Source organism: Hippopotamus amphibius, chromosome 3 (assembly GCF_030028045.1).
Source record: "Hippopotamus amphibius kiboko isolate mHipAmp2 chromosome 3, mHipAmp2.hap2, whole genome shotgun sequence".
Taxonomy (NCBI): domain Eukaryota; kingdom Metazoa; phylum Chordata; class Mammalia; order Artiodactyla; family Hippopotamidae; genus Hippopotamus; species Hippopotamus amphibius.
In genome coordinates, this window is record NC_080188.1 from 123622943 (window position 1) to 123635991 (window position 13049).

The 13049-nt window shown below is 37.8% G+C and overlaps 1 pseudogene; it reads left to right on the top strand.

Annotated features, from left to right (window-relative positions):
- Positions 1-4004: 4004 nt before the first annotated feature.
- LOC130848970 (solute carrier family 22 member 10-like) overlaps positions 4005-13049 on the top strand; it is a 46077-nt pseudogene continuing 37032 nt past the window's right edge.

Consider the following 13049-nt stretch of genomic DNA (forward strand, 5'->3'; position numbering starts at 1 on the left):
ACAGCATGAGGTCAGAAAAAACAATTGATGTAGTTTTTATCTTCATGAATATATTGAGACTTGTTTTGTGGACTGGCATATGATATATTCTAGAAAATGTTCTTTCGCATCTAAGAAGAATGTGTATTCCCCTATTGTTGAATGAACTGTTCTGTATATGTCTGTTAAATTCATTTGATCTATAGTGTTGTTCAAATCCACTTTTTTCCCTATTGATTCTCCGTCTGGATGATCCATACATTGTTCGGAGGTAGTTATTAAAGTTTCCAACCATCAGTGCATGGCTGTTTTTTCTCATTTTTGTTGTTAATATTTGCTTTATATATTTAGGTGTTACAATGTTTTTGCATAAATATTTACAATTGTTATACCTTTCTGATGGACTGATCTTTTATCATTATATAATGACCTTCTTTGTCTCTTTTGACTATTTTTAGCCTAAAGTCTATTTTCTATAGTATAAGTATAGCTACCCTTGCTTTCTTTGGTTTACCATTTACTTGAAGTATTTTTTCCATCTCTTTGCTCCCAGTCCTGTGTGTTTTTAAAGCTAAAATGAGTTTCTTACAGGCATAATATTACTGAATCCTATGTTTTTAACCCATTCATCATTATATCTTTTGATTGGAGAATTTGATCCATATATGATTAGAGTAATCATTGGTGGGTAAGGGCTTAATATTGCCATTTTGTTATTTTCTGACAGTTTTGACAATTTTTTTTCTTATTCTTTTGCTGTCTTCATTTGTGATTTGATGGTTTTGGTGGTATCCTTTGAGTCTTTTATAATAATCTCTTGTTTGCCAACTACGTATTTTTCCTTTGTGGTACAATGAGGCTTAAATAAGATACTTGTAACATTTTATTTTATGTTGGTATAACTTAACTTCCATGCATATAGAAACTCTACTCTTACTGTTCCTGACTCACATTTTACATTATTGATTTATAATGTACATATTCCTCATATTGCATATCCAATAACAAATTATTATATTATCATTATTTTTATACATTTGTATTTATATTTCTAAGTATAGTTGTAAGTGAATTATATACCACCCTTACAATATTTGAGAATCTGACTTTGACTATATATTTACCATTAAGAGTATGTTTTACACATTCATATATTTTTACGATGTTGTAAGTATCCTCATTTCTGTTCTAAGGCCACCCTTTACCATTTCCTGTAAGGTAGGTTTAGTGGTGTCGAACTCCCTCAGTTTTGTTTGTTCTGAAAGTTCATAAGTCCTTCAGTCCCAAAGTGGAGTTTTGCTATATATAGTATTCTTGGTTGACATTTCCCTGTAAAATATTTGGAATAAATTATCTCACTCTCTGTGGCCTACAAAGTTTCAGTTTATAAATCTGATCATAGTGTTATGGGGGCTCTCTTGTATGTGAAAATCACTTTTTTTTTTTTTTTTACTATTTTAAAACTTTTTCTTATTTGACAATTTAATGATAATGTGTCTCATGTGTAACTTATTTGCATCTGGGCCTCATGAAGCTGATGTACATTGCTCTCCCCAAGTTTGGGAAATTTGAAGCCATTTTTGCTTTAAATTGACTTTCTGTCCTTTCCTCTTTCTCTTTTTCCTGGATTCTCATTATGACTATATTTTTTCCCTCATGTTGTCCCATAGGTTTTAGATGCTCTCTTATTCTCTTTTAATTCTTTTTTCTCCTCCAACTGTATAATTTCAAGTGACCCATATTCTAGTTCACTGATACTTTCTTCTGCAATGTTGATTCTTCTGTGGAATCTGTTTATCAAATTTTTTGGTTCAGTCATTTTATTCTTCAGCGATAGGATTTCTGTTTATTTTTGTTTTGGGTTGTTTTAATTAATTTATTGAACTCATTTTGCTCATGCATTTTTTTTAAATTCAGTTTTACTGTCTTTCTGTGTGTTAGTGTAGTTTACTGAACTTTTAAAAGAGGATTATTCTGAAGATTCTGAAGTCTTTCTCAGACAGTTCATAGATCTCCATTTCTTTATGGTCAGTTATTGATGCTTTAATTTCTTTGGTGGTATAATGTTTGTGTGCTTCTTCATGATTCTTGATTTCTTGTATTGGTATCTGTGCCATGAGTAAGCAGTCTCCTCTTCTAGATTTACATTTTTGTTGTGTCAGGGGAAGATCTTCAGTGGTCAGTTCAGCTTGGGGTATTGAATGGTTCAGCCGATATTACTTGAGCAGGTGGGGCCTGATATTTGAGCTTTCTAGTTGGGTGAGGCCACTGCCTGTTCTCTGAGGTTGTGGTAGGGGTGTTGTTGGCTGGGCTCCACCTTCAAAGGGGTTGCTTATGGGATCCCTGTTGGGCAAGGTTGCTGGCTGTGCTCCATGATCAGGTGAGGTTGCCAGCTGGGCTCTGCAGTCACCTCTGGTTGGGTGAGGTTGCAGCCTGTGCAGGGTGGTGTCACTAAATGGACCCTGATTTGGCAGGGCTAGAGGCTGAGATCCTGGTTGGCTGCAGTTTTAGGTCATGCACCCTAGATGGTGTTATTGGGTGGTTGCTGTGCTCCAAAGTAGCCACAGGCATCTTTTAGTATCTTGATTGTGGTGATGAGTGCACTAAGCTACACCTGTGATAAAAGTAAATACTACAAAATACCCACCCCACCCCCCCACACAAGTATGGGTAAGCTGAGTGGGGAAAACTAAATAAGATTAGTAGATTGTATAAAGATCAATAACCACGTGGTATTGTTTTACTATAATTTTGCAAATGTTACTAACAGGAAAACTGGATGAAGTGCACACAGTTTCTCCTTATATTATTTTTTTTGGTGCTACATGAATAATCTCAATAAATATTTTAATGAAACATAAAGAATTGGGAAGATATAGCATGCAAAGTATAAGAAACCTGGAATGACTATATCAATATGAGACAATATATACTCGAAATTGAAGAGCATTACCAGAGATAAAAAGGCAAAGTTCATAATGATAAAATGATCATTTCATTAGGATTATGACAGTAGCACATAAAAGATCATCAAATGGAACAGACTTGTGAGTGGAGAAGTGAAGGACTGGGAGTTTGGAATTAGCAAATGCAAACTAATATACATAGGATGGATAAACTACAAGGTCCTACTGTATTGCACAAGGAACTATATTCAATATCTTGTGATAAACCATAATGGAAAAGAACATGAAAAAGAATGTGTGTATATGTATAACTGAATCACTTTGCTGTAGAGCAGAAATGAACACAACATTGTAAATCAATTATACTTCAATAAAATTTTTACAAAGATCCTCAAATATATTCTTTAAGTAAATAAATAAACCTCAGAAGACAAACCCTTGTGTGAGCTTACCACTACTTTTCTCCTCTATATTTATTTCAAGGAATTTAAAATTTTTGTGAAGACCTGGTGTGATTTAAAATAATGCAAAATATTAGTTACCAAAAGGTTGTAATTGCACTATATTCCACTTTGCTTTAATTAAAAACAAAGGGTTGTATTTTTAATTTATTGTAGTCTAAAGTCATCATAAACAACAAAAACACAAAACACATGCTTTCTATTTCTTTTTTTCCGCAGAAAAATCATAAAAAAGTTCACTTCTGTGTGTCTCCAATTTTTGTTTTCTGAAAATTACTGAAGACTATAAGGCAGGCTTGCTTTAGTTTGTTTAGAGGACATGTGTATGCCAAAGTCCAATGCTGATTTTACAGAGCAAGCAAAAGCACATTGAGAGAGTAAACCTTTAAACAGATTTAACGGTCATCAGGTAGAAGTATCTTTAGTAAATAATTTCCTCTGTGACTTTACTAAAAAAGTAACACCTCACAATTCCAAACAGACTGTGGATACTCATTCCACTGGTCTGTTGCAGTAGCGAGGTAATGGAACCCATTGATGAGAAACTGTTGTGAGATCACATAGACTTAGTGTCAATTAAGGAAAGGACACATTTTCCCCCCTTTGAATTTATCTCCATAAAGTCACTGTGACTCCTCTTGAACATCACCTGTTCACAATGGCCTTTGAGGAACCCCTGGATGAAGTTGGTGGCCTGGGGAAATTCCAGATCCTTCAGATGGTTTTAGTCCTGCCTTCTTTCATGATAGTAATGTGTCATCTACTGTTGGAGAACTTCACTGCAGCCATTCCTGGTCATCGCTGCTGGGTTCCCAACCTTGATAATGACACTGTCTCTGATAATGACACTGGGACCCTTAGCCCTGATGTCCTCCTGAGAATCTCCATCCCATTGGATTCAAACTTGAAGCCAGAGAAATGTCATCACTTCTTCCTTCCTCAGTGGCAACTCCTTCACCTGAACGGGACCTTCCCCAACATGACTGACCTGGACACAGAGCCCTGTGTGGATGGCTGTGTGTATGACTACAGCTCCTTCTCTTCCACCATCGTGAGTGAGGTAAAGGCCCCATTTACTTTTTTCTGAGTACTTGGTCTGGGTATTTATAATAACATAATATAAACATTGTTCTAGTCTTCAGTTATTGGGTGATAGTGTAAACAGCCCTCATTCATTCTTTCAGCAAATTTTGGTTGCTTTTCTTTTTAACTTCCAAGAACTTACATTACAATTGAGGCCAGTGAAGTCAACCACCTAGACATGAATTTTATTATCATGAGGCTTTAAATGTAGTGTGAAGACTGATGATTAGACAAGTAAGTACCTGATATATTGTCTGAAAAATTGTTCTTAGTCACTTGTTCTGAGCCTATTTGCAAACTGGAAATATTGTATTATTTAAAAATTTTCCTTGCCTTGCTAATTGTCAGAGAAATGAATCAGTGCATTTCACTCTAGGCAAAATCCAGGCATTGGTATTAAACAAACAAAAAAGTAAAGCTCAATGTTTACAATGTGTGGCAAAGATTGAAAATCACTGATGTAGGCAGTGCTAAGTGAATATAAAAATTGGTCCTGGTATAACCCAGAAGACTTAGTTGAGGATTTCTAGAGAAAGCCATGCTTAAGCTGAGACTTGAGTGATACAGATGAGTAAATGTAGTAAAAGAAATCAGAGCCTGTGTTCACTGAGGGCTATTGGAGTGAGTGAACGTTGAGGGATTATGAGATGCTGTGAAGCTCCTGTGTGCTGGTTTCCTTCTCTTCCAGTGGGACCTCGTATGTGATTATCGCTCAAAGAAACCATTGGTTCAATTCCTATTCATGGCTGGAATGCTGGTTGGGGGCCTCATATATGGCCATCTCTCAGACAGTTGAGTGTCTCCAGATCACTACTGCCCTTCCTCTGTGGTATTCTCACAGTTTATGATTAATTGTTTCATAAAGAAGTCTCTATTTAGTTCTTCCAATATACAGTTTATATTATTTGGGTTGCCTTGGTTCCCAGGGAGTTATCCATGGAAATGTAGAATTAGACTCATTGTGATGAATGCCATTTTGTTGCCATAAAGCTCTCTCTACTGGACTCAGAAATGACATCTCCAAAGATCTATGGACCTTTCAGAACAGCATTTATATGTGAGGTACCATAATACTTCATTTAGAGGATGAGATAGAGTTACCTATGGGAAGGGAGAGGAATGTGCTTCAAGAGCGGAGGTTCAGCCTGTTTGAGGAAATAGCATTGCAGGCCTTTGCCATGGCTTCTGTGCTAGATGACTCCTGGACTCAGCAACTAAATGCTGTGGGTTCCCGCACTAGTCTTCATGCCGTGGTTTTCCCACTGTAATTAGCAGGCATTGCCATAAATCCTATTGTATAATGAAGTGGCACTGAATTGTATTAAGAAATAATTGCAATTGGGACTTCTCTGGTGGCAGAGTGGTTAAGAATTCACCTGCCAATGCAGGAGACATGGGTTCCAGCCCTGGCCTGGGAAGATTTCACATGCCACAGAGCAACTAAACCCCTGCACCACAACTACTGAGCCTGCACTCTAGAGCCTGTGAGCCACAACTACTGAGCCCACATGCCACAACTATTGAAGCCCATGAGCCTAGAGCCTGTGCTCTGCAACAAGAGAAGCCACTGCAGTGAGAAGCCCATGCACCACTAGGAAGAGTAGACCCTGCTCTCTGCAGCTAGAGAAAGCCCCTGTGCAGCAACAAGGACTCAGTGCAGCCAATAAAATAAGTATAAATAAATAAATGATAAATTTATTAAAGAAAAAAAATAATTGTGGTTGTAACCTGGATGTTTGAACTTATATATAAAAAAAAGACTTGTTAGAAGTAATTCTTGCAGGGAATTCCCTGGCAGTCCAGTGGTTAGGGCTCCATGCTTCCCCTGCAGGGGACTCGGGTTCAATCTCTGGTCAGAGAACTAAGATCCCACAAGCTGCACAGTGAGGCCAAAAAACAAGGTAATTCTTGCAACCATATGAAGTAATTAATCTATAGAACACAGGTGTGATAATTTGTGATAATTTGTGGTGTGAGAAATTTGGGTTATCCAATGCTTGGCAATGTCCATCCTGAAGTAAGGAGACAACAAGGGCAGCCACACATTCAAGTCTTTAATAGGGAAATGGGAGACTTATAGTATCCCTTACCATCTCTCAGCCTTATATCATTTGATCTTTCAACTGAAAATTGTGAACTCAGAATGTATCATTTGAGTGCAATTCATAATATTTCAAGGTCTGAGTGCTCATATCTGCCAGTCTTCTGATCAAACTTTTTATGATGATTCACAATTAAATGCTGATTGATCAGTTAGGTGAGCATCATGCAAAGATGTGTGTGTGTGTGTGTGTGTGTGTTTGTGTGTCTGTGTAGGGAAGGGGGATTATGATAGGAGATAAGAGTAGAAAATTTGGTGAAAAAGAGATAGACTTATAGTGAGCTAAGTATTTTGAACTAAAAACAGGTCAGAAGCTCCTGGACATTCCCAAGAAAAGTACAGGCAATGAAAGCACAAATAGAAAAGTGGGATTATGTGACACGAAAAAGCTTCTGCACAGCAAAGGAAATGATCAACAAAATGAAAAAGTAGCCTACAGAATGGGAGAGAATATTTGCAAACTACATGTCTGATAAAGCATCAATATCCAAAATATATAGGGAACTACCACAACCAATGGCAAAAAACCCACAAATAACCTGATTAAGAAATGGGCAAAGAAACTCAATAGGTATTTCTCCAAGGAGGACATAGAAATAGTCAACAGGTATATGAAAAGGCACTTAACATCACTAATCACCAGGAAAATACAAGTCAAAACCACAATGAGATGTACCTTCACGCCAGGTCAGATGTCTTACTATATCCAAAAAATCATTGTGAAGACCAATGTTAAGGAGCTTTGTCTTTATGTTTTCTTCTAGGAGTTTTACTGTTTTAGGTCTAATATATAAGTCTTTAATCCACTTTGAGTGAGTTTTTTGAATGATGTAAATAGGGTGCAATTTTATTCTTCTACATGTGATTATTTTTTCACAACATCATTATTGAAGAGACTATCTGTCCCCACTTAGCATTATTGGCCCCTTTATAAAATGTGATATATCAAAGGTTAGTTCCTGATCATGATTCTATTCTATTTGTTTATATGTCTATATTTGTGCCAGTACCATACTGCTTTTATTACTATAGTTTTATATTATAGTTTGAAATCTGAAACTATGATTCTTCTAGCTTCAGACTTCTTTGTTACAATTGATTTGGCTTTTGTGGTTATTTGTAATTTCATGTGAATTTTAGGAGAGTTTCTTCTGTTTCTGAGAAAAATGCAGTTGGAATTTTGATAGAGGTACACCAAATCCATAGATGGCTTTTGGGTCATATGGACATTATAAGAATACCAAATTTTCTGATCCATAGACATTGGTTATCTTTCTGTTTACTTATGTATTCTTCATATCCTTTCATCAAAGCCTTGTTATTTTCAGTGTCCAGATGTTTCACTTCCTTGGTTCAATTTATTCTTAAGTATTTTATTTTATATTTTTGAGGTTATAGTGAATGGGATTGTTCCCTTTATTAATTTTTTCACATATTTCATTGTTGGTGTGTAGAAATGCATTTGATTTCTGTATGTTGATTTTGTATCATGCAACTTTACTGAATTTGTAGATTAGTTCTAACAAATTTTTTTGGTTAAGTCTTCATTTCCTATGTACAAGTTCATATCATCTGCAAGCAAAGAGACTATCATTCCTCTCATCCAGTATGGCTGCCTTTTACTTATTTTTCTTGCTTGATTGTTCTCACTAAGATTTCCAGTGTTATGTTGAATATGAGTGATGTGAATGGTTACCCTTGTTTTTTCCTGAACTTAGAGGAAAATCTTTCAACCTGTCACCATGAGTATGATGTTAGCTGAGAGCTTGTCATATGTGGCCTTTTTATGTTGAGGTACTTTCCTTTTATATCCAAATAATTAAGCATTTTTATCTCAAAATGATATATTTTGTCAGTTGGCTTTTTCTGCATCTGTTGAGATGATTATATTATTAATTTTTTTCCAGATCTTTATTGGAGTATAACTGCTTTACACTGTTGTGCTGGTTTCCACTGTACTACAAAGTGAATCAGCTGTATTTATAAAAATATCCCATTTCATTCCATTTATGTGGTGTGTTGCATTTCTTGATTCCCATATGTTGAGCTAGCTTTGTATCCAAGGGATGAATCCCACTTCATCATGGTGTATGTCCTTTTAACCAAATTGTATTTGGTTTGCTAATATTTTTTGAGTATTTTTGGTATCTGTATTCAGGAGAGATTTTAGTCATCTGATTGTTTGGAGTGTCTTTATCTAATTTTTGTATCAGGAAAATGGGGGCCTTCTAAATTGAGTTTGAAAGTGTTCCCTCTACCTCAATTTTTTGGAAGTCTTCAAGAAAAATTTGGTGTTAATTCTTCTTTAAATGTTTGGTAATCACCCGTGAAAACATCTGGGTCTGTTTTTTTTGGGGGGGGGGTGGGAGGAGATTGTTTCTGTTTGGGAAGTTTTGATTACTGATTCAATCTCCTTAGTCATTATTGGACTCTTCAGATTTACTATTTCTGCATGATTCACTATTGGTAAGTTGTATGTTTTTAGGAATTTATCCATTTCTTCTAGTTTATGTCCTTTTTTTTGCATAGAGGTGATTGTAGAAGTCTCTTATAATCCTTTGTATCTCTGTGGTATCATCTGTAATGACTCCTGTTTCATTTTTTTTAAAGCTCTTAATTTGAACTGGATAAATTCTTTTGGTCTCATTAGCCCTGTGATTCTAAGTCAAATCGTTGTTGTTTCATGAAGAACACAAATGGGTTAAGTAAAATGAGACTACTTCCTTTATAAGTATTTTTTTCCCCAGCTTCCACATCCTTTTGAAAGTAAATGGAATGTAATTAAATACTGTTCTTTTTAATGCTTTAAAAAAAACTAGGGACAGGGGACTTGAAAAAAGATGGCAAAGGAGTAAGAAGTGATCACCTTCCTCCAAACAAATATATCAAGAATACCTCTACTTGTGGAAAAGCTACTGGGTAACACCTTCTGAATGCTGGCATGGGACCTCAGACCTCCAGAAAGGCAGAGAAATTCCCACATAACTGGGTAGCTCAAAAGGAAAAGAGGGAAGAAAAGAGATAAAGGAATCCTGAGGAGGCGTGCCCCTCTGGGAGGGAGCTGTGAAGGGGGGAAAGTTTCCACACACTGGGAAGCCCCCTCATTGGCAAGGACAGAAGGGGAGTTTCAGAGCCCTCAGAGGAGAGAGCAACAACAGGTGTGTGGAGAGCAAAGCAGAAAGATTCCCACACTAAGGATTCAGGCAGCACTCCCCAACCAGAGACACTGGTCTGCTCACCCACAGTGGTGGATGGGGGCTGGGCACCAAGGCTTGGGCTTTGGAGAACAGACACCAGGGAGAGAACTGGGGTTGGCTGCAAGAAAACAGCCTGAGGGGAAAGTGTGCCACAGCTACGTGTGAGGGAGTTTGGGGGAAAGCCTGGGCCTGACAGAGAGGCAGAAGACCCTTGTTTTAGGGTGTTCAAGAGGAGGTTGCTTCTCCATGAACTCACAGACTGCAGATCAGCACCTGTGCAAGCACCACCCATGATCCACAGCTGCTATATACACAGAGACTGTAGCCACCACTGTACCTGCCACCATGCCCACTGCCTTTGCTGCCAAGGGTCCTGTGTGTAGGGCAGGTCATTGGCCATGCAGCAGGTGCAGCCTGCCAGTGCCAGGGGTCCTGTGTTCAGGACCAGCTGCCCTGGGAGAGTGCACAGCACACCTCAGACTCACACTGACCTCTGCTGCTGCAAGCACTCCCGCAAATTTCAATTAGACTGCCATACCACTCCCTCCCCCAACCTGAATTTGTCAGTGAGCCCATATCACCCTCTTTTTTCCCCTCTTGCCTGGGCAGGAAGCCAACTCCTGAGAGCAGCCCACACGCAAAAAAGAGATGGAAACCGAAACTGATTACCAAGGACTGTGGGACCAAAGAAGAGAAAGGGAAACAGCCACAGGAGGAACAGATTTAATACCCACAGTAGGCTTGATAGACTCTGCATCTGTGGATCACCTGACTAGATGAGTGTTTCTACAATAGAGGTTGTAGACTTAGGGGGCAACTGTGGGCTGTGTGGGCAAATACACACCAGACTAATATCAGATTACACTCTGAGCTCTCCACAGTCCACCCCACAGCAGGTGCAAAGACCTACCTAGAAGTATTGGAGGACTTCCTGGTATGTTTGACTCATTCTTGGTTTTATGTATTTGTTACTTTAATCTTTACTGTATACATTTGTATGTGGGTTTATAAATGGGTTTTATTACTGCCTTCTTTGTATTCTCTCTTTCTCTTTTCTTTGTTTTCTCTTCCCCTTCTCTTTTCTTCTCTTTTTGCAAGTGAATGTGTGCATATCTCCTTGTGTGATATTAACTGTTTAGAGTTGCTTTTACCACCTGTCTTGGGGATTCGTCTGTCCTTCCTTTTTCTTCTTTTTTTTTCTTTTTTCTCTTTCTACCCACCTTTCCCCATGCTGTGCAGCTTAAAAGGGCCTAGTGCCCTGGCCGGGGGTCAGACCTGGACCTCTGAGGCAACACAGCTGAGTCCAGGACATTAGACCACCAGAAAACTCTGGGCCCCATGGAATATTAATCAGCAGATGCTCTCCAAGAGGTCTCATTCTCAACAATAAAATCCAACTCCAACCAAAGGCCAGAAGCCTCCAGTGCTGGATACCTTAAGCCAAACAACTAGCAAGAAAGGAACATAATCCCACCCATTAGCAGACAGACAGCCTACAGTCATACTAAGCCCACAGATACACACAAACACACCAGCAGACATGGCCCTGCACATCAGAAGGATGAGATCCAGCTCCACACACAAGAACACAGGCACCAGTCACCCCACCAAGAAGCTACACAACTCACTGGACCAACTTCCCCATGGGGACAGAAAACAGAGTTAAAAAGAACTACAACTATGCAGCCTAATGAAAGAAGACCTAAAACACAGTTTAAGAAAATGAGAAAACAAAGGAAGATGCAGCTGATGAAGGAATAAGGTAAACCCCACAAGACCAGGCAAATGAAGACGAGATAGCCAGTCTACCTGAAAAAGAATTCAGAATAATGATAGTAAAGATGATCCAAGATTTCAGAAAGAGTATTAAGGCACAGATGGAGCAAATGAAAAAAAAATGTGTAATGAGCTGCAAAAACTAAAGAGCACACAGTGATGAACAACACAAAAACTGAGCTTAAAAACATTCTAGAAGGAATGCAGAGCAGAATAACTGAGACAAAAGAATGCATAAGTTATGTAGAAGATAGAATGGTGGAAATAAATGACATGGAGCAGAATAAAGAAAAAAGAATGAAAAGAATTGAGGACAGTATCAGAGACGTCTGGGAAAATATTACATGTACCAACATTCGATTTATAGGGATCCGAGAAGAAGAAGAAAAAAAGAAAGGCTCTCAGAAAATATTTCAGGAGGTTATACTGAAAAACTTCCCCAACATGGGAAAGAAAATAGTAAATCAAGTCCAAGAAGCACAGATAGTCCCATACAGAATAAACCCAAGGAGAAGCATACCAAGGAACACATTAATCAAAGTAATGAATATTAAACACAAAGAAAAGATATTAAAAGCAGCAAGAGAAAAGCAACAAACAACATATAAGGGAAAACCCATAAGGATAACAGCTGATCTTTCTACAGAAACTCTGCAGGCCAGAAGGGAATGGCAGGATATTCTGAAAGTCCTGAAAGAGAAAAACCTACAGCCAAGAATACTCTACCCAGCAAGATTCTCATTCAGATTTGATGGAGAAATCAAAAGCTTTACAGACAAGCAAAAGTGAAGAGAATTTATCATCACCAAACCAGCCTTACAACAAGTGCTAAAGGAACTTCTCTAGGCAGAAAACATGAGAGAAGGAAAAGACTCACAAAAACAACCCCAAAACACTTAGGAAATGGTAATAGGAAGATACATGTCATGTAAGATACATCTACATGTAAGATATATTTACTTAAATGTAAATGGATTAAATGCTCCAACCAAAAGACACATACTGGCTGAATGGATGCAAAAACAAGACCCTTAAATAGGCTGTCTTTAAGAAACCCACTTCAGACCTAGGGACACATACAGACTGAAAGTAAGGGGATGGAAAAAGATATTCCATGTAAATGGAAGTAAAAAAAAAAGCTGGAGTAGCAATACTCATATCAGACAAATTAAACTCTAAAGTAAAGACTATTACAAGAGACAAAGAAGGACACTGCATAATGATCAAGGGATCAAAGAAGAAGATATCACAACTGTAAATATCTATGCACCCAATATAGGAGCACCTCAATACATAAGGCAAATGCTAACAGCCATAAAAGGGGATATCAACAATAACACAATAATAGTAGGAGACTTTAACCTCACTTACAACAATGGACAGATCATTCTCAGAGAAAATAAATAAGGAAACATAAGCTTTAAATGACACATTAGACCATATTGACTTAACTGATATTTATAGGACATTCCATCCAAAAACTACAGAATACATTTTCTTCTCAAGTGCACATGGAACATTCTCAGGATAGATCACATCTTGGGTC